General features: G+C 41.1%; 1 protein-coding gene across 1 annotated transcript in view; it reads right to left on the bottom strand.

The window, feature by feature from the left end:
• The window catches only part of ddx10 (DEAD (Asp-Glu-Ala-Asp) box polypeptide 10), a 291,208-nt gene that overhangs the window by 53,539 nt on the left and 216,863 nt on the right, over window positions 1-20,806 (bottom strand). The gene's annotated exons all lie outside the window — the stretch shown is intronic.

Genomic DNA, 20,806 nt, shown 5'->3' with positions numbered 1-20,806 from the left:
AGAAACCCATATTCTCAAACACTTTACATTAGAAACAATACTGTAAGTAAAGGAAATATTATTTCAGTAAACTAACATTATTAACAAAAGTGGCTGTTCCCCTCAATACTGTAATAAGTATACCGCTCTAGGTACTATTGAGGGGGCGACGACTGGGTCTCTGGCACTGACCCTGGCACTGTGGCTCAGAAGAGTTGAAGGGGACTGCAGTAGTCACAGGAGGTTCCATAGTTATAGGAATAGAGACAAGATTCTGTGGTCATGATAGAGACACCCGGATGGCATGTTGTCTCCCAGGTGCCAGGGTCAGGGATGTCTCAGATCGGGTCCACAGCATCCTAAAGGGAGAGGTGTGAGCTGCCAGGAGTCTTGGTACATATTGGCACCAATGACATAGGTAGGAAAGGCGAGGAGGTCCTGAAGACAGATTTTAGGGAGCGAGGCAGAAAGCTGAAAAGCAGGGTGAATACAGGACTGAAGGTGTTATATTTGAATGCACGCAGTATACGGAATAAGGTAGATGAACTTGTAGCACTGTTAGAGTTTGGCAGGTATGACATTGTAGGCATCACTGAGTCATGGCTAACAGAAGATTATAGCTGGAAGCTTAACATCCAAGGATACACACTGTATCAAAAGGACAGACAGGGAGGCTGAAGGGGTAGCGTGGCGTTGCTGGTAAAAATGAAATCAAATCCTTAGAAGGAGATGACATGGGATCGGAAGACATTGAATCATTGTGGATAGAGCTAAGAAACTGCAAGGGTAAAAAGACCCCGAGGGGAATTACATACAGGCCTTCGAACAGTAGCCAGGTTGTGGGCTACAAATGACAAAAGGAGATAAAAAAGCAATGGGAAAAGGGCAATGTTACAATATTCATGAGAGATTTCAATTTGCAGGTAGATTGGGAAAATCAGGCTGGTGCTGAATCCCAAAGGAGGTATTTGTAGAATGCCAACAAGATAGCTTTCTAGAGCAGTTTGTGATTGAGCCCGCTAGGAAATCAGCTATTCTGGACTGGGTGTAGTGTAATGAAACGGAATTCATTAGTGAGTTTGAGGCAAAGAAATCCTTAGGGGCCAGTGATCATAATATGAGAGTATTCACTCTGCAGTTTGAGAGGGAGAAGCTAAAGTCAGATGTATCAATATTACAGTGAAGTAAAGGGAGTTACAGAGGCATGAGTGAGGAACTGGCCAAAGTTGATTGAAAAAGGACACTAGCAGGGATGACAGCAGAGCAGCAATGGCTGGAATTTCTGGGAGCAATTCAGAAGGTATAGGATTGATATACCCCAAAGAAGGAGTAGTATGATAAAGGCACAATGACGCAACCATGGCTGACAAGGGAAGTCAAACACCAAAGAGAGCATATAATACAAACTTTGTAGAACAAAAATTAGTCAGAAGCTAAGAGGATTGGGAAGCTTTTAAAAACAAACAGAAGGCAACTAAAAAATCACAAGGGAAAAGATGGAATACGAAGGTAAGCTAGCCGATAATACTTAAAAGGATAGCACACGTTTCTTCAGATGTATTAGGAGTAAAAGAGAGGCAAGGGTAAATATCGAACCACTGGAAAATGATGCTGGAGACATAGTAATGGCAGTTGTTGGAAGACATTATCAGTATGCTGGAATTTCAGGAGTGTCAGGGAGCAGAAGTAAGTGAAGTTGCCATTACTAAAGAGAAGGTGCTTGGGAAATTGAAAGGTCTGAAGGTAGATACATCACCTGGACCAGATGGTCTACACTCGATTGTTCTAAAAGTGATGGCTGAAGAGATTGTGAGGGCATTAGTAATGATCTTTCAAGAATCAATAGATTCTGGCATGGTTCCAGTGGACTGGAAAATTGCAAATGTCACTCCACTCTTCAAGAAGGGAGGGATTCAGAATAAAGTAAATTGTAGGCCAGTTAGTCTGACCTCAGTAGTTGGGAAGATGTTGGAGTCGACTGCTATGGATGTGGTTTCGAGGTACTTGGAGGCACTTGATAAAATAGACTGAGATCAGCATAGTTTCCTTAATGGAAAATCTTGCCTGATGAATCTGTGGAAATTATTTGAGGAAATAGCAGGCAGGATGGACAAAGGAGAATCGATGAATGCTGTGCACTTGGATTTGACAAGATGCCACACATAAGGCTGCTTAATAAGTTAAGAGTTCATGGTATTACAAGAGAAATACCAGCATGGATAGAGCATTGGCTGATTGGCAGGAAGCAAAGAATGTGAATAAAAAATGTGAATGTGAATCTTCAGGGGCTCTGTGTTGGGACCACTTCTTTTTTATGTTGGATGACAGAATTGATGGCTCAGTGGCCAAATTTGCGGACTATTTGAAGACAGGTGGAGGGGCAGGTTGTGTTGAAGAAACGGAGGCTGCAGAAGGAATATAGTGTGTATGGCTACGCACTTTCATAGAAGAAATAAAAGCATAGACTAATTTCTATATGCAGAGGATATTCAAAAATCTGAGGTGCAAAGGGAGTTGGAAGTCCACAAGTAGGATTCCCTAAAGGTAAATTTGCAAGTGGAGTCAGTGGTGAGGAAGGTAAATGCAATGTAAGCATTCATTTCAAGAGGACTAGAATATAAAAGCAAAGCTGTAACGTTGAGGCTTTTTAAGGCACTGGTGAGGCCTCACTTGGAGTATTGTGAGCAGTTTAGGGCACCTTATCTAAAAAAGAATATGCTAACATTGGAGAAAGTTCAAAGGAAGTTCATGAGAACGAGTCCAGAAATGAGAGGGATACTCTATGAGGTCCGACTGATGGCTCTGGGACTGTACTCCCTGGAATTCAGAACAAGGGGGGGATCTCATTGAAACTTATCAAATGTTGAAAGGCCTAGAATGAATGTGGAGATGACATTTCCTATGGTGAGGGAGTCTAGGACCAGAGGGCACAGTCTCAGAACACAGGGGCGCCAATTTAGAACAGAGATGAGGAGGAATTTCTTTAGCCAGAGAGTGAAAGAAGGCAGGAGATTGGAGTTGAGAGGGAAATGGAGCAGCCATGATGAAATGATGGAGCAAACTTGATGGGCCAAATAGCCTAATTCTGCTCTTATACCCTATGATCTTATTACAAGAAATACTGCTACAATGTTGCAACCTAATATTCATATCTGTGCTGAATGGTGAAGCTGAAGATTGCTGCACAAAACTTAAAAAATATGCCCATATCCAAGTCCATTTTATACCTGAGATTCAATGATGATAGAAAATGATATCAATTCTATTCAATTACAGATCACAATGAAGATCATACAACAATGGTATTAGTGCAAATTGAAACTCATTTTTTAAAAAATCTGTAGTCTATCAATACACTTGCTCTGTGCAACTTAAGACAATTTTTCAGAAGGAAAACCTAAAGATGTATCACTCATTCAAAAGAATCTGTCATTTTGAGAAAACATAATGAAAAGGCCACTTGAACAGATTACAATAGAAGCATTGCTTTCAGAATACTGAGTAGAAGCAGTAATTTTGATCAAAGCATACAAAGATACCAGGGGACTATCCTGAGAGTGTAATTACATAATGTTAGCCAGCAAAGTGTATTAACTGTCCAAAATTCTAACCAATACAAAGCTGAACGCATAAATACAATCCTTATAATAGTAATATTCCTTCCAAATTGACTATTCTTGAATATATTTGGGGTGGGGGGAGCACTGTAGCACAACGCTTTACAGTACAGGCAACCCATCTTCAATTCCCACCGCTGCTGTAAGAAGTTTGTACATTCTCCCCGTGACCACATGGTTTTCCTCCAAGTACTCTGGCTTCCTCCCACAGTCTGAAGATGTACCGATTGGGAAGTAAATTGTTCCATGATTAAGCTAGGATTAAATCAGGGATTGCTGGGCAGTGTCGCTTGAAGGGCCTATTCCATGCCATATCTTAATAAATTAATTAACTTATGATTTAGAAAATTAGTTACATACAAAGAAAAAAATCCCAGGCGCCTGCTGCTGAAAAATATAACCAGATCTGACTCAAAACAGAGGAATAATGTAGATGGATACATCTCTTTCTCCTCCTCCAAACAACTCAAAATTCCAGTTCTGTGTTGTGTCACATAAGGAACTTAAACTTATGTTTCCCTACAACTGTGCTTTGGTTTTACTGCAGAGGAGCATATCAGATGCTTATATTGCTAAATCACCATCATTGACAGGCCAAGATGGTGGATACATGGTACTGACCTATATTTTATGAACAAATACACATTTTGATTACGAATGATTGGTGTCTTATCTGGGGGAGATTGAACAAAGGAAACTAAACAAGGAAAATAAAGTAAGATTTTGGGTTCAAGGACTGAACAGGTACCAGTATTTTTCATCTGACAATTGATGAGTTCTTTATATTAATAAGTTGTAACTAAGTGAGAGCAGTGTAAAATAATAATACCTGACGGTTCATTTTGGCATTAAGTTACTATGTATTTGAGAATTGGTTTGTTATTGTCACAGGCACCAAAAGAAAAGCTTTGTTTTGCACACACATGACATTCTGAACTTAGTAGTTTCAGTGAAAAAGAGGGAAGCATATTTCAAATATGCAAGATATTGGTGAGGCTGCACTAAGTACTGCATCCCTCAGTGTTTTGAAGAATGTGGAGGGTGACCTTATTGAAACACGTACAGGGACATGGCAGGGTAGATTTTGAAATATTTCCACTAGCCTCCCCACCATCAAATACATCTTCAGAAGGAGATGTCTCAAGAAGGTGGCATCCATCAATAAGGACCCTCACCATTCAGGACATGCCCTCTTTGCATCACTACCTTCAGAGAGGAGATACAGGGGCCTGAAGACGCACATTCAATGTTTAGGAACAGCTTCTTCCTGGATCAATGTAACTCTATTAACACCCCAAAAGCTCAACATTATCTAGGATAACACAGCCCACTTGACTGGTGCCCCATCAACGTTCCAACACATTCAGTCCCCTCAGCAAGCACAAGTGTGTATAGAACAGTACAGCACAGTACAGGCCCTTCGGCCCACATTGTTGTGCCAACCCTCAAACCCTGCCTCCCATATAAGCCCCCACCTTAAGTTTCTCCATATACCTGTCTAGTAGTCTCTTAAATTTTACTACTGTATCTGCCTCCACCACTGAGTCAGGCAGTGCATTCCATGCACCAACCACTCTCTGAGTAAAAAACCTTCCTCTAATATCCCCCTTGAACTTCCCACCCCTTACGTTAAAACTATGTCCCCTTGTATTGAGTAGTAGTGCCCTGGGGAAGAGGTGCTGGCTATATACTCTACCTATTCCTCTTAATATCTTGTATACCTCTATCATGTCTCCTCCCATCCTCCTTCTCTCCAAAGAGTAAAGCCCTAGCTCCCTTAATCTCTGATCATAATGCATACTTTCTAAACCAGGCAGCATCCTGGTAAATCTCCTCTGTACCCTTTCCAATGCTTCCACATCCTTCCTACAGTGAGGCGACCAGATCTGGACACAGAACTCCAATTATGGCCTAACCAGAGTTTTATAGAGCTGCATCATTACCTCACAACTCTTAAACTCTATCCCTCAACTTATGAAAGCTAACACCCTATAAGCTTTCTTAACTACCCTATCGACCTGTGAGGAAACTTTCATGGATCTGTGGACAAGTATCCCCAGATCCCTCTGATCCTCCACACTACCAAGTATCCTGCCATTTACTTTGTACTCGGCCTTGGAGTTTGTCCTTCCAAAGTGTACCACCTCACACTTCTCCGGGTTGAACTCCATCTGCCACTTCTCAGCCCACTTCTGCATCCTATCAATGTCTCCCTGCAATCTTCGACAATCCTCTACACTATCTACAACACCACCGTTTGCAAACTTGCAGAACCCACCCTTCTACCCCCACATCCAGGTCGTTAATAAAAATCACGAAAAGTAGAGGTCCCAGAACCGATCCTTGTGGGACACCACTAGTCACAATCCTCCAATCCAAATGTACTCCCTCCACCATTACCCTCTGCCTTCTGTAGGCAAGCCAATTCTGAATCCACCTGGCCAAACTTTCCTGCCCATGCCTTCTGACTTTCTGAATAAGCCTACCATGTGGAACCTTGTCAAATGCCTTGTAAAATCCATATAGATCACATCCACTGCACTACCCTCATCTATATGCCTGGTCGCCTCCTCAAAGAACTCTATCAGGCTTGTTAGACACGATCTGCCCTTCACAAAGCCATGCTGACTGTCCCTGATCAGACCATGATTCTCTAAATGCCCATAGATCCTATCTCTAAGAATCTTTTCCAACAGCTTTCCCACCACAGACGTAAGGCTCACTGGTCTATAATTACCTGGACTATCCCTAACCCCCTTTTTTGAACAAGGGGACAACATTCGCCTCCCTCCAATCCTCCGGTACCATTCCCGTGGATAAAGAGGACATAAAGATCCTAGCCAGAGGCTCAGCAATCTCTTCCCTTGTCTCGTGGAGCAGCCTGGGGAATATTCCATCAGGCCCCGGGGACTTATCCGTCCTAATGTATTTTAATAACTCCAACACCTCCTCTCCCTTAATATCAACATGCTCCAGAACATCAACCTCAATCATATTGTCCTCACCGCCATCAAGTTCCCTCTCATTGGTGAATACTGAAGAGAAGTATTCATTGAGGACCTCGCTCACTTCCACAGCCTCCAGCCACATCTTCCCACCTTTATCTTTAATCGGTCCTACCTTCACTCCTGTCATCCTTTTGTTCTTCACATAACTGAAGAATGCCTTGGGGTTTTCCTTTACCCTACTCGCCAAGGCCTTCTCATGCCCCTTTCTTGCTCTTCTCAGCCCCTTCTTAAGCTCCTTTCTTGCTACCCTAAATTCCTCAATAGACCCATCTGATCCTTGCTTCCTAAACCTCATGTATGCTGCCTTCTTCCACTTGACTAGATATTCCGCCTTACTTGTCACCCATGGTTCCTTCACCCTACCATTCTTTATTTTCCTCACCAGGACAAATTTATCCCTAATATCCTGCAAGAGATCTAAACATCGACCACATGTCCATAGTACATTTCCCTGAAAAGACATCATCCCAATTCACACCCACAAGTTCTAGCCTTATAGCCTCATAATTTGCCCTTCCCCAATTAAAAATTTTCCTGTCCTCTCTGATTCTATCCTTTTCCATGATAATGCTAAAGGCCAGGGAGCAGTGGTCACTGTCCCCCAGATGCTCACCCACTGAGAGATCTGTGACCTGACCCCGTTCGTTACCTAATACTAGATCTAGTATGGCATTCCCCTAGTCGGCCTGTCAACATACTGTGACAGGAATCCGTCCTGGACACACTTAACAAACTCTGCCCCATCTAAACCCTTGGAACTAATCAGGTGCCAATCAATATTAGGGAGGTTAAAGTCACCCATGATAACTTTAACCTGTTATTTTTGCACCTTTCCAAAATCTGCCTCCCAATCTGCTCCTTGGTACCTCTGCTGCTACCAGGGGGCCTATAGGATACTCCCAATAGTGTAACTGCTCTCTTCCTGTTCCTGACTTCCACCCATACCGACTCAAAAGAGGATCCTGCTACATTACCCACCCTTTCTGTAGCTGTAATAGTATCCCTGACCGGTAACGCCACCCCTCCTCCCCTTCCCCGCCCCCCCCCATCCGTTTTAAAGCACTGAAATCCAGGAATATTGAGAATCCATTCCTGCCCTGGTGCCAGCCAAATCTCTGTAATGGCCACTACACCATAATTCTGTGTATGTATCCAAGCTTTCAGTTCATCACCTTTGTTCCTGATGCTTCTTGCACTGAAGTACACGCACTTTAGCCCTTCTACCTTACCACCTTTACACCTTTTATTCTGCTTTTCTTTCCTCAAAGCCTCTGTGTATGTTAGATCCGGCTTTACTCCATGCACTTCTTTCACTGCTCTATTGCTCCGGGTCCCATCCCCCTTGCAAATTAGTTTAAACCCTCCCAAACCATACAAATTACAGTGCGGTTACACACAGAAATTACTCCAACTACACCTCCCAACCCTAACACCTCCACGAAGGAAAACAAGAAAAGTTGGTGCATGGGTACATTGCCACCAGCAAGACCCCTCCAAGCTGCATCCTGTTCAGATTTGAAAATGCATCACTGGTTCTCAATCATTGCAGGCTCTAATCATCAGACTCCCCACCCAACAGGCCTGTGGGACTACCTTCACCACAGGGACTACAGAGGATCAAGGAGGCCGCTCACCGTCACCTTCTCAAGGACAATCAATAAATATGCCAGGATAAATAGCAAGAAGAAACCTGACTGGAAAAACAAGACTAAGGTTACAGGGTTGAGGCAAAAATCCAAGAGGGAGAGAAAATGGGCGGGCATAAAACCAAAACTGGGGGTAAGGCAGCAAGAGCAAAACAGGGAGTTTGCAGAAGAAAGCAAGAAGCCAACAAAATTAAATGAGGGCTTAGAAATGATTGATATTATGAGTAGCTTGATTATTTACGTAGTAGAAAATCCAACTGCCTTTCATTCCTCCCATAATTCAAAAGCATCAGCTATTAATACTTATTGATCAAAAGTACTGTATTCGAGAAAGTTAGAGAGTTTGTATGAGGTTTGTAATTATACCATCATGTTAGGTAAAATGGAGGACATGCTCATCTACTCTAGAATGGGAATGGTAGAGCTTGGCACAGAAAGTACTTTGATGTGTAATAGAGTAATCGATAAATTTGAAGGCGACAGAAATAAGACCATAAGATCATAAGATATAAGAGCAAAAGTAGGCCATTCGGCCCATCCAGTCTAATCCACCATTCAATCGTGGGCTGATCCAATTCTTCCAGTCATCCTCACTCCCTTGCTTTTACTTCATACCCTTTAGATGTCCTGGCTAATAAAGAACCTATCTATCTCTGGCTTAAATACACCCAATGACTTGGCCTCCATAGCTGCACATGGCAACAAATTCCACAGATTTACCACCCTCTGACCAAAGTAATTTCTCTGCATCTCAGTTCTAAATGGACATCCTTCAATCCTGAAGCCGTGCCCTCTTGTCCTAGAATCTCCTACCATGGGAAATAACGTTGCCATATCTAATCTGTTCAGGCCTTTTAACATTCAGTATGTTTCTATGAGATCTCCCCTCATTCTCCTGAACTCCAGGGAATACAGTCCAAGAGCTGCCAGAAGTTCCTCACACGTAACCCTTTCATTCCTGGAATCATTCTCATGAATCCTCCCTGAACCCTCTCCAATGTCAGTATATCCTTTCTAAAATAAGGAGCCCAAAGCTGCACACAATACTCCAGGCGTGGTCTCACAAGTGCCTTATAGAACCTCAACATCACATCCCTGTTCTTATTTACTTGTTACATATACCTGTTAGGGTGCATTCTCCAGTTACCTTATTAGGTAACCATAGCCTTCAGCCAGGAGCAGATGTCATCAGGTGACACCTATTATATTCTATGCCTCTAGAAATGAATGTCAATATTGCATTCGCCTTCTTCACAACCGACTCAACCTGGAGGTTAACCTTTAGGGTATCTTGCACAAGGATTCCCAAGTCCCTTTGCATCTCTGCATTTTGAATTCTCTCCCCATCTAAATAATAGTCTGCCCATTTATTTCTTCCACCAAAGTGCAGGATCATACACTTTCCAACATTGTGTTTCATTTGCCATTTCTTTGCCCATTCCCCTAAACTATCTAAGTCTCTCTGCAGGCTCTCTGTTTCCTCAACACTACCTGCTCCTCTACCTATCTTTGTATCATCAGCAAATTTAGCCACAAATCCATTAATACCATAGTCCAAATCATTGACATACAACATAAAAAGCAACGGTCCCAACACTGACCCCTGTGGAACTCAATTGGTAACCGGCAGCCAGACAGAATAGGATCCCTTTATTCCCACTCTCCGTTTTCTGCCAACCAGCCAGTGCTCCACCCACTCTAGTAACTTCCCTGTAATTCCATGGGCTCTTATCTTGCTAAGCAGCCTCATGTGCGGCACCTTGCCAAAGGTCTTCTGAAAATCCAAGTACACTATGTCTACTGCATCTCCTTTGTCTACCCTGCTTGTAATTTCCTCAAAGCACTGCAGTAGGATTTGTCAGGTAGGATTTTCCTTTCTGGAAACCATGCTGGCTTTGGCCTACCTTGTCATGTGCCTCCAGGTACTCCATAATCTCATCCCTAACAATCAATTCCAACAATTTCCCAACCACTGATGTCAGGTTAACAGGTCTATAGTTTCCTTTCTGCTGCCTCCCACCCTTCTTAAATAGCAGAGTAACAGTTGTAATTTTCCAGTTATCCAGTACAATGCCAAAATCTGTAGATTCTTGAAAGATCATCGTTAATGCCTCCACAATCTCTCCAGCTTTCTTCAGAACCCGAGGGTGCATTCCATCAGGTCCAGGAGATTTATCCACCCTCAGACCATTAAGCTTCCTGAGCACCTTCTGAGTCGTAATTTTCACTGCACAAACTTCATTTTCCTGACACTCTTGAAAGTCTAGTATACTGCAGATGTCCTCCACTGTGAAGACTGATACTAAATACACATTCAGTTCCTCTGCCATCTCTGCGTCTCTCATTACAATTTCTCCAGCATCATTTTGTATCAGTCCTATATCTACCCTTGACTCTCTTTTACCCTTTATATACTTAAAAAAGCTTTTAGTATCTTCTTTGATATTAGTTGCCAGCTTCCTCTCATAATTCATCATTTCCTTCCAAATGACCTTCTTAGTTTCCTTCTGCAAGCTTTTAAAAGCTCCCCAATCCTCTATCTTCCCACTAGCTCTGGCTTCCTTGTATGAAATAATTCAACAAAAAAAAATGCTATCAATTATGTACTACAATAACAACAACAACAACATGTTTGCCTTCATCAGTCAGGGCATTGAATAGAAAGGTTATCAAGTCACGTTGCTGCTCTTGATTAGGCCACATTTAGAGCAATGTGGGCATTTCTGGCTGCCATGTTTCAGGAAAAATGTGGAGACTTTGGAGAAGGTACAGAATAGGTTCACTGGATGTTTCCTGTATTACAGAATATCAGGAAAATGGAGAGGTTGGACACACTCGGATTATCTTCTCTGAAGTTGAGGAGAGACCTGACAGAAGATAATAAAATTATGAGGAGCTGACTGGTGAGGGAGGCTGATAGCAGATACAATAGTATCACTTAAGAGGCATTTCAGCAAGCTCGTGAACACGCAGGGAATGGAGGAATAGGAATCATATTGTTTCACATTTTTATGGTAATAACTTGAGATAAAAATTGATTCTATTTCCTGCAGAATTACCATCTTGCAAACAGGCCTGAGGTGTGACAAGCCACATCATTTAACGCAATACACTTGTTTATTTAGTTTCCTTGGTGCGTGGCTTTATTCAATGATATATTCTTTGAAACTCATACATACAATGGCAATACAATGTGAAATAAAATATCTATTAATACAAGTGACTTCTGCATTGCAGAACAGTTGTATCCCTAGAAAGTAATTTTCTATAATGAGAACCCCTTTTTTCCATTGAATCCCTGTTATGTAAATATGCATTCCTGTGGGATGTATTTCTTTCATGTTAGGATATTTTAATAGGAAATGTCAAAGTGACCCATTGCTGTTATTCAAAAGCAAAGGTCAACATTAGACTCTATGGATGAAATAGGCTCATGCAAAGGAAAAAATAAACTTCACCGATTTTTATTTTTTACTACTCAATAGTATGGAACATTAAGATTTGTCCATGATGTCACTACATGGATTGGGTTGGCAGTCACAGCTCAGTCTTTCCGGTCTGTGGACACGTGGACAGACGTTTCAAAGTGCAACACTGCTGCTCTCTCTCACCTGAGGCATTTTCTCTGATGCTCAATGCTCGTGGATTAGGAAAGAATTCAGGAAATGGAGATATCAAGGAAAAGGCTAGGATCAGAGCATCAGGGTTCATGGGAGAAAGGTGGCGTAGGAGGGAGTTCAGAGGATAATAGGTTAAAGCATAATGACGGCGGAACTAGAGTAAAGGCTGAAGAATTACTTAAAGGAGCTGGCCATGGCTACTGTGGGCTCCCCACAATGCACCATATCAGAGAAAATGCCTTGCAGGTGAAGAGCGTGGTAATACTGCAACTCAGGACGGCTCACATGTAAACACGTCCTCAGACAGGTGAGTGTGTTCCAAAGAGGGACTTGACTGTAACTGCCAACACAATCAACAGCATTGATTGTTTCTATCTTCTGTTTATCTTTTCTCCATGTAAATTCTGTAAGAGGGAATTTTACTCTGCATCTCAAAGTGATCTGTGAACTCCATGGCGGTGAATTTCCATTAACCTAACAACCATAACATGAGGGTCACCTGTAATCACATGCCTTTGAACTATATGAAGAAATTGTTCAGAATGCTCCTTTGCTTGATTATAAAAGATTACAACATGGAAGCAGTTATATCTAATGCAGAATATGATTTTCTGGGTTAGCATTTTCATTTGAAACGCTTCAATTTATGATCCTTAAGATTCAAAAACATGCTCCGAGTCTAATGGAAACAGTTGGTAAGAAGCTCATGTGAAGCAACAGTAGGCATAATGAGAAATAACCAGAAAGAGCACGAAGACATCAATGTGCACCAGACAGTATTTTTTTCAGGATACACACTGAAATTTTAATAGTGGAAGTAAAACAGATTACCTCTACAAGTTTCAGTCGAATTAAGATCAAAATATGTAGGATATTTAAAAATTGTCTCCCATACGTAATTTCCTCGAGTTTGAAGCAATTGAGAGTCAGGGAAACAGTAAGGAAGTTTTGGATTTATTTATGATGGTTCTGTGAATTAAATTGCCGAGGAGAATTCAGAATCTCACCGACTTAGTTTAGTAATGGTTTGTAAATTGACTTGATGAGAACATTTCTTCTTTAACCCAGTACGAGCAATCAACCAAGAAATACTGATGGCCCAATTCATTTGTCACTGTCAGTATCTGTAGAACAGGAGCAGCACAGGTAATGTACTGTGACATAAGCAGCCGAGTAGCTGAGCTATCTGCTCCAAGGCCTCACAGCTTTGCTGGATTTCTGTATGGAAGAGTTAAATGACATAAAGAAGTACTCAAGCATGAAAACAAAATTAATTTAACTGTCTTTACCAAATTCTGATTGAGAATCAGAAGAATGCACCAAGGTCCTGAATGGTTCATGGAGAAACTTCTTTTTCCATACACTTATTTAGTTATATATAAAAGCAATTCTAATTCTATTTCTATGACATTTTTAAAGGGAGGATTTAGCGTTGCTTCAGGTTTTCCCAGTGTAAAATTATACCTTGATCTTTTTAAAGATGCATTTTCTTCCATGTTTTAAACTTCCCCACATCAGATTTTCTGGGAACTGGTGAGCAACACAGTGCTGAACAGCTGATAATACAACTTAATAGGTTCCTAGACTGCACTCGAAAGAATCAAGCATTTTGTTGCTATTTCACTTTTCCTCTCTAAACACACGTGCTTCATTATGAACAAGTTTCTCAAGGAAGGAAAGAAAATGAAGATCTGCTAAAAAAAAAATGAACAGGGTGCGATAAGGCTTTTTTGCCACAAACACAAGAGAGACATTCTTTTTATAAATTATATTAAAATTATGAAATCATTGAACTATTAATAAGGACAACAACTTGTCTTACATAACATCTCCAACACACTCACTGATTCTTACCAGGGCACTTAATGAGAACATGATGAAAGTCTAACAAAACTTGATGGTAACTTTATTACAAGTTTAGTAACAAAGGCTTTAAGGGGAAAAATTAAAGTAAAAAGAAATTGGGGTGCTATTTTCAGAGCTTAGGCTATAGGAAGGACCAGTTCTGAGGAAAGGCTCCTGACTCAATATGCCTCCACTATCAACTCTGCTCTTAAACACATCTCCCCCATTTCACGTACATCTGCTCTCACTCCATCCTCCCACCACCCCACTAGGAATAGGGTTCCCCGGTCCTCACCTACCACCCCACCAGCCTCCGGGTCCAACATATTATTCTCCGTAACTTCCGCCACCTCCAACGGGATCCCACCACTAAGCACATCTTTCCCTCCCCCCCCTCTCTGCATTCCGCAGGGATCGCTCCCTACACAACTCCCTTGTTCATTCGTCCCCCCCATCCCTCCCCACTGATCTCCCTCCTGGCACTTATCCGTGTAAGCGGAACAAGTGCTACACATGCCCTTACACTTCCTCCCTTACCACCATTCAGGGCCCCAAACAGTCCTTCCAGGTGAGGCATCACTTCACCTGTGAGTCGACTGGGGTGATATACTGCGTCCGGTGCTCCCGATGTAACCTTTTATATATTGGTGAGACCCGACGCAGACTGGGAGACCGCTTTGCTGAACATCTACGCTCTGTCCGCCAGAGAAAGCAGGATCTCCCAGTGGCCACACATTTTAATTCCACATCCCATTCCCATTCTGACATGTCTATCCACGGCCTCCTCTACTGTAAAGATGAAGCCACACTCAGGTTGGAGGAACAACACCTTATATTCCGTCTGGGTAGCCTCCAACCTGATGGCATGAACATCGACTTCTCTAACTTCCGCTAAGGCCCCACCTCCCCCTCGTACCCCATCTGTTACTCATTTTTATGCACACATTCTTTCTCTCACTCTCCTTTTTCTCCCTCTGTCCCTCTGAATATACCTCTTGTCCATCCTCTGGGTCACCCCCCCCCTTGTCTTTCTTCCCAGACCTCCTGTCCCATGATCCTCTCGTATCCCCTTTTGCCTATCACCTGTCCAGCTCTCGGCTCTATCCCTCCCCCTCCTGTCTTCTCCTATCATTTTGCATCTCCCCCTCCCCCTCCAGCTTTCAAATCCCTTACTCACTCTTCCTTCAGTTAGTCCTGACGAAGGGTCTCGGCCTGAAACGTCGACTGCGCCTCTTCCTATAGATGCTGCTTGGCCTGCTGCGTTCACCAGCAACTTTGATGTATGTTGCTTGAATTTCCAGCATCTGCAGAATTCCTGTTGTTTGACTCAATATGTTAACTGGTTTCTCTTTCCACATATGCGGCTTGACTGGCTGAGTTTTCCCACTACTTCTGTTCCTGTTTACTAGATCCCAGCACCTGCAATTTTGATTCGTTTCAATGTTGGTTTTAAAACTGAAGTGTTATTGCAACAGGAGTTCACATGTACAAAGCTGACCATAAGCTTATGTAGATAGGTGTAATAGGGAACTCCAGCCAGGAGAGTATTGGAACAGCCATATCCAGAGGTAACAACGGCACAGACCAGGTAAGCTTTCAAAAAGTAGGGTCACCTTAGATCAGAAAATGGGAAACGTGAGTCTTCATGCCAGATCAAAAGTTTAATTTACAAAGAAAGCACCAAGGTTGTAAGTTATCTGCTTCAGTATTAACATTTCCTGCTCATGCAACACTGAATGTTAGATAAATAGTATGAAAGCAAATGGCCCAAAAAGAGATATCGAGTTGGACCTTCCTGATAGTCAAATATTACATTGAAAATTTGGAAGGGTAACAGTGATGAGGATCACGAAAAGCAAAATATCATCTCATGGGCCTCTGCAGATGATGGTTGTGGCTTGATAATAAGAACTAAACAAAGGCAATTCTGCCCAGATGGATAGTAACAGGGAGGCACTGCTGGAGCTGCGGTGAAGGCTGAAACCAGGTCGTGGAGGAGGTGCTGCTGTAATTTACTACAGTAAAACGTCAATGTGGCACTTGTGATGTAATGTGGTGACACAGGCGGAAATCAGGCTGGAGGCACTTAGATGTCCAATTCTAGGAAAGCAATTACAGGTTTTGAACATAACAACTCATTCAAAGATCTTCAATGGGAAAGCGAGTTGGAGATAGGATGATGGTTTGTGAGGACAGAGGTAGTAAGGTGACTTTTTTGTGAAGAGGAACGATGAAGATGGATTTGAAAGTGGTGAAACAGTGGCTGAAGATAGATAACATTACCACCATCACCTATTACACTTGGCTCAGTAAAGAAAGTTAATTTCTAAACAATATGGTCAAGCAGAATAAATTAGCATGCTCCAAGGACTGTGTAAATGATGAATTTGAAGAGAGTAAGAATGTCAAAATCTGAACAATGACATGGAAAAAGAAAATATCAATGTTGAGATCTATTTCTATAATGAGGGAAGGGCATAACCTAATATAACAATTTGCTTAGCTACAATGAGCTAAACCTGTTTTAAAACTTTGCCCAATGGCATGTATTGCCCTGCACTGGATTCTCATTCCCCGTTGTACTCACTGATTACCTATCTACCTGACAAATATCAGAGTTCCTGCCATTGCATTTACTGAAATGCTAAGCTTATTCCTTAGAACCTTAAGAGTTAAAAATGCTTAAATTGCCAATGTTGTACATAACACCAACTATTAATATACAGAATGATGGGTCTTATGCCCCATCAGGTGGTAATGGCAAAGCATCAGCTATAAACAACTCTTAAGCTGCACTCTATCTTTGCTACATAAATATACTGCAAATGAAAATAATTATATTTTTAAGCAAGCTGTAGGCAGGAATTTCACAGCTCACTGGTACAATGTCAGTTATGGTCCTTAAACTAACAAAAATTTACCCGTGATCAATATGAGGTGGATATACAAGGAACTATGGAGCATTATAGTCATGATTACAAGAATTTTATACCAAGATTATATTGCATAATATTAACTGGCATGAATGTACATCACAGATTGAAATTATATGCAATAAACCACAGAATCCATAGTCTGAAATGCATACCACCTCCTTCAATGGGAAGCAATAGCAAATGCTGCTAGATCTTCAACTTAGATCTCATATAGTTTGCCACATTCAAAAAAACATTCTTGAGCTGCTAAGTATGAAAAAAAATTTCACCACAAATCACAGAAATGCTCTTTCACTTGATTTCCCCTACTTGCTTTCAAACAAAAGACCTGACATCAGTCAATTGAAATGGCTGAGCATTCCTGGCATTTCCCATTTTTATCTTAGCTAGGCAGTATCGGCAGTATTGTCGCTTTTGCAAACTGCCTTAGTAATTGGCAACACCATTGCAAGCTCATGCCATCAGGAAATCTCCCTCTCCTTCTTGGATTTTCATTAATTGTACTTCAAATGTGGAAATTATTAACTAGGTATATAAAACAATGTTGATCCAATCATGATCCAAGACCAACATTTGCCAGCATTATTGGGATAAAACACATCTATGTAGGGAAGAAACTGCTGTAGAGTTCAAATAAATTAAAATATGATGAGAAAGATGGCAACATTTTAATAAACTGGCAAACATTTTCTGCCTTGTTAAGTCAACAATTTGTAGGCATATTTACACAGCACTTGCTGAAAGGCAAACTTCAGAACAATTATCTTGTTTAACTTTATTTTTGTTTACCCAGAACAGCTGCATTTTTGGGCATACTATTCCCAATCAATAAAAAGTAATTTGTAGCTCAGTTTAAAATTAGAAATCAACTCATGCTCCCTACACCTTTTAAAACCTGACACTCAATATTCATATCTAAAAAAGATTTTAAAATAACTTCATCAAAAGCGGTTAATAACTAGCTCTACCTTTTCCTCCAAAACAGTGAAAATGCTTTGTGTCTATAGCAACAACTAGAACTGTTAAAATCTTAATTTATTACACACCCATCATACGAAAACAAACTCCTGGCAACAAGACCTTACAGTTGTCTAGTTCACATTTCAAAGAGGAAAATGTGCTGATGTATGATTTTTATTAAGTTTTAGATGAACTATTCTGACTTAGTTTTCAAACTCTGTAAGGATTATTTGGCTGCAAATTATTGAGACTCATTTACTGTCATCATATAGAAAGTAGCTATTAAACAGGACTAGCTTTCATCTTGCTCTAAATTAATGCTTATTACATTAAACTACCTAAAATCCTTAGAATTCGGAAAGATTAATGCTGAGATGAGGCAATTACTAATGCAGTAATGACTATTATTAAAATTCCAGTGACACATTCCACCTTCTGGTGAAAAAATTCTTCCTGAAAATCTTATTCCATTACATTAAATTTAAGCCCTCTAGTTATAGACCTTGTGCTCCAGAGAACAACAAAATCATGAAAATTCACCATCTACCCTGTTTACATCCCTCCTAACTTTGTAGACCTCAAGAAGATCCCATCTCAGCTATCTCCACTCCGGGGGGTAAAACACAGCCTATTGCTGCCTCTTCATAATCGAAACGTTCCATCTCAGACGTCTTTGTAAACCTCCTCTGCAGCCTCTCCTACACAATCACATCCTTCTTACAGCGTGCACTCAAGCTGTGGGCCAACCCATGTTTTATGAAGTAGTACCATAACAGCCCTTAAGTTCAAGCAAATGAAGACATATTCCATATGCCTTCTTACTTATTTGAGCCGCTGACTTCAGAGATCCTTATACTTGGTCACCAAATCCCTCTGTTCCTCAGTACTAAGCTGTGGCATTATTTTCTTATGTTTAAAGTAAATCTGTTGTCAAATTACGTATATGTTACTATATACTAACTTGAACTACAATTTCTTGCAGACATTTACAGAAAAAAATGTACTAAGCTGCAGTATTATTTTATCTTATTGGATTTCCCTTATAAAAAAACAAAAAGGTATTTATTTGACAGTACAGTATAGGAACAGGCCTTTTGACCCACCATGTCTGCTATGCTCATGATGCCAATCTGAACTAACCCAGTCTGCCTAGATGTGGTCAGTATCCTTCTATTCCCTGCTTGTTCAGGTACCTGTCTAAGTGCCTCGTAGACATTGCTATCATACCTGCAGCACGTTCTAGGCACCTATTACTCTCTGTTAAAAAAAAATCAACCTCACACAACTCCTTTAAACATTCCCCCTCTTACCTTAAAATTATGTCTCCTAAGATTTGGCAGTTCCATTTTGGGGGGAGAAAAGACTATGAGAGTATCTAATCCTTTCTATCCCTTACGTTATTTTCATATACTTCTATCAAGTTACCCCTCAACTTCTGACACTATAGAGGAAACAATCTGAGTTTGTCCAAACTCTCCTTACAGCGAATGCATTTGAATCCATGTAACATGCTGGCAAGCTTCTTCTGTACTCTCTGCAAAGCCTGCTTCATGTAATGTAGTGACCAGAACTATACATAATATTCCCAATGCAGCCTAACCAAAATTCTCTGCAGCTGCAACATACCTTACCAACATTTTACTCAGTGCCCCAGTGGATGAAGATAACCATGCTGTATACCAATTCTCCACTCTCATGGAGCAATGGATGTGTAGCCCAAAAACCTTGCTTCTCAATAACTTTACTGTCATCTTGCATTCCACTTTCCAAAATGCATCACCTCACAATTGTTCAGGTTAAATTCTATCTGCCATTTTTCCACCTAAATTTCCAAGTGATCCATATCCTTTTGACAATAAATTTCACCAATCCTGTCCCCACCAATTTCCATGTCATCTGCGAACTTACTAATCAGACAGGCTACATTTTCATCCAAGCCAATTTTTTTAATATATAAACTATAGAGGTCCCAGCACTGATAAATATGGATCACATGGTCACAGACCTCCAGTCTGAAAAACGTCACACCTACCCTAGAAACAGGGGATTCCACAGATGCTGGAAATCCTGAGCAACACACACAAAATGCTGGAGGAACTCAGCAAATCAGGTAGCATCTATGCAGGGGAATAAACAGTTGATGTTTTGGGCCACTGATTTCTCTAACTTCTAGTAATAATCCCCTCTCCCCTTCTCTCCTTTTCCAGTCCCTATTCTGGTTACCCTCTCATCCCTTCTCTTCTGTGTAATACATGGCTTTTCTTGGCCTTACAAAAGTCATTGACCGCATCAATCAAGTGAGACATTGGAGCATCCTTCTTGCGTTTCTGCTCAAAGAAATTTGCTTCCAGCATTTATCTGTTTCATGCAACAGATCCACAACAAGACTCAAGCTTGATACGGACTGGTGTCAAGCAGGCCTGCATCACTACCCCATAATTCTCTTGCAATGCTCCATTTCAAACCTTACCACTGGAGAGGACCTGATCTACAAGGCAAATGTGGTACTGTTCAGCTTAACTCATTCATCCTCCTGAAACCAGGTCACCTGACTTCAGTATCTGAGCTGCAGCTTGCAGATGATGCTTGGAGGTCATTGATAACTCATTCACTGAAACACTAACGGCAATGGTCTTTAACTTACCATCCACAAAACAAAGATAGATCAACCCGCATAACTCCTGCCCCACACATCCAGGAGATTGCAAACTCCGTATTAGCCTCCTCACCTCAGGATGCACAGAACTGGTAGAATTATGGACTGGTTTCTCTATTGAATTCAGACTTGCTAATGATCTGGGAATAGACAATAGGTGCAGGAGTAGGCTATTTGGCCCTTCGAGCCAGCACCGCCATTCACTGTGATCATGGCTGATCACCTACAATCAGTACCCTGTTCCTGCCTTTTCGACTGATGTATAAAGCCTTATATTAAATATCTATAGACATGCAATTATAAAACTGTACTTCGAGAGATTCCAGGTTATCACTGACACCTTCTCACATATTTGTCATTACAACTTTCCCTTCCAATTCCTTTCTTTTTAAATCTTTTTATTGAATAAGTATACAAAAAGGTAAGCCATATAGGCACTAATACACTGTTAGAATATAATAAAATTACAGAAGATATTAATACAAAAAAAACTACAAACAATGTAATTTAAACATAACGTATCAAGGTAACATAATAGT

Source organism: Mobula hypostoma, chromosome 7, assembly GCF_963921235.1.
Source record: "Mobula hypostoma chromosome 7, sMobHyp1.1, whole genome shotgun sequence".
In the NCBI taxonomy this organism is placed as follows: Eukaryota; Metazoa; Chordata; class Chondrichthyes; order Myliobatiformes; family Myliobatidae; genus Mobula; species Mobula hypostoma.
Note: the sequence above shows the minus strand (reverse complement) of the source record. Positions and strands in the feature narration are given on the sequence as shown.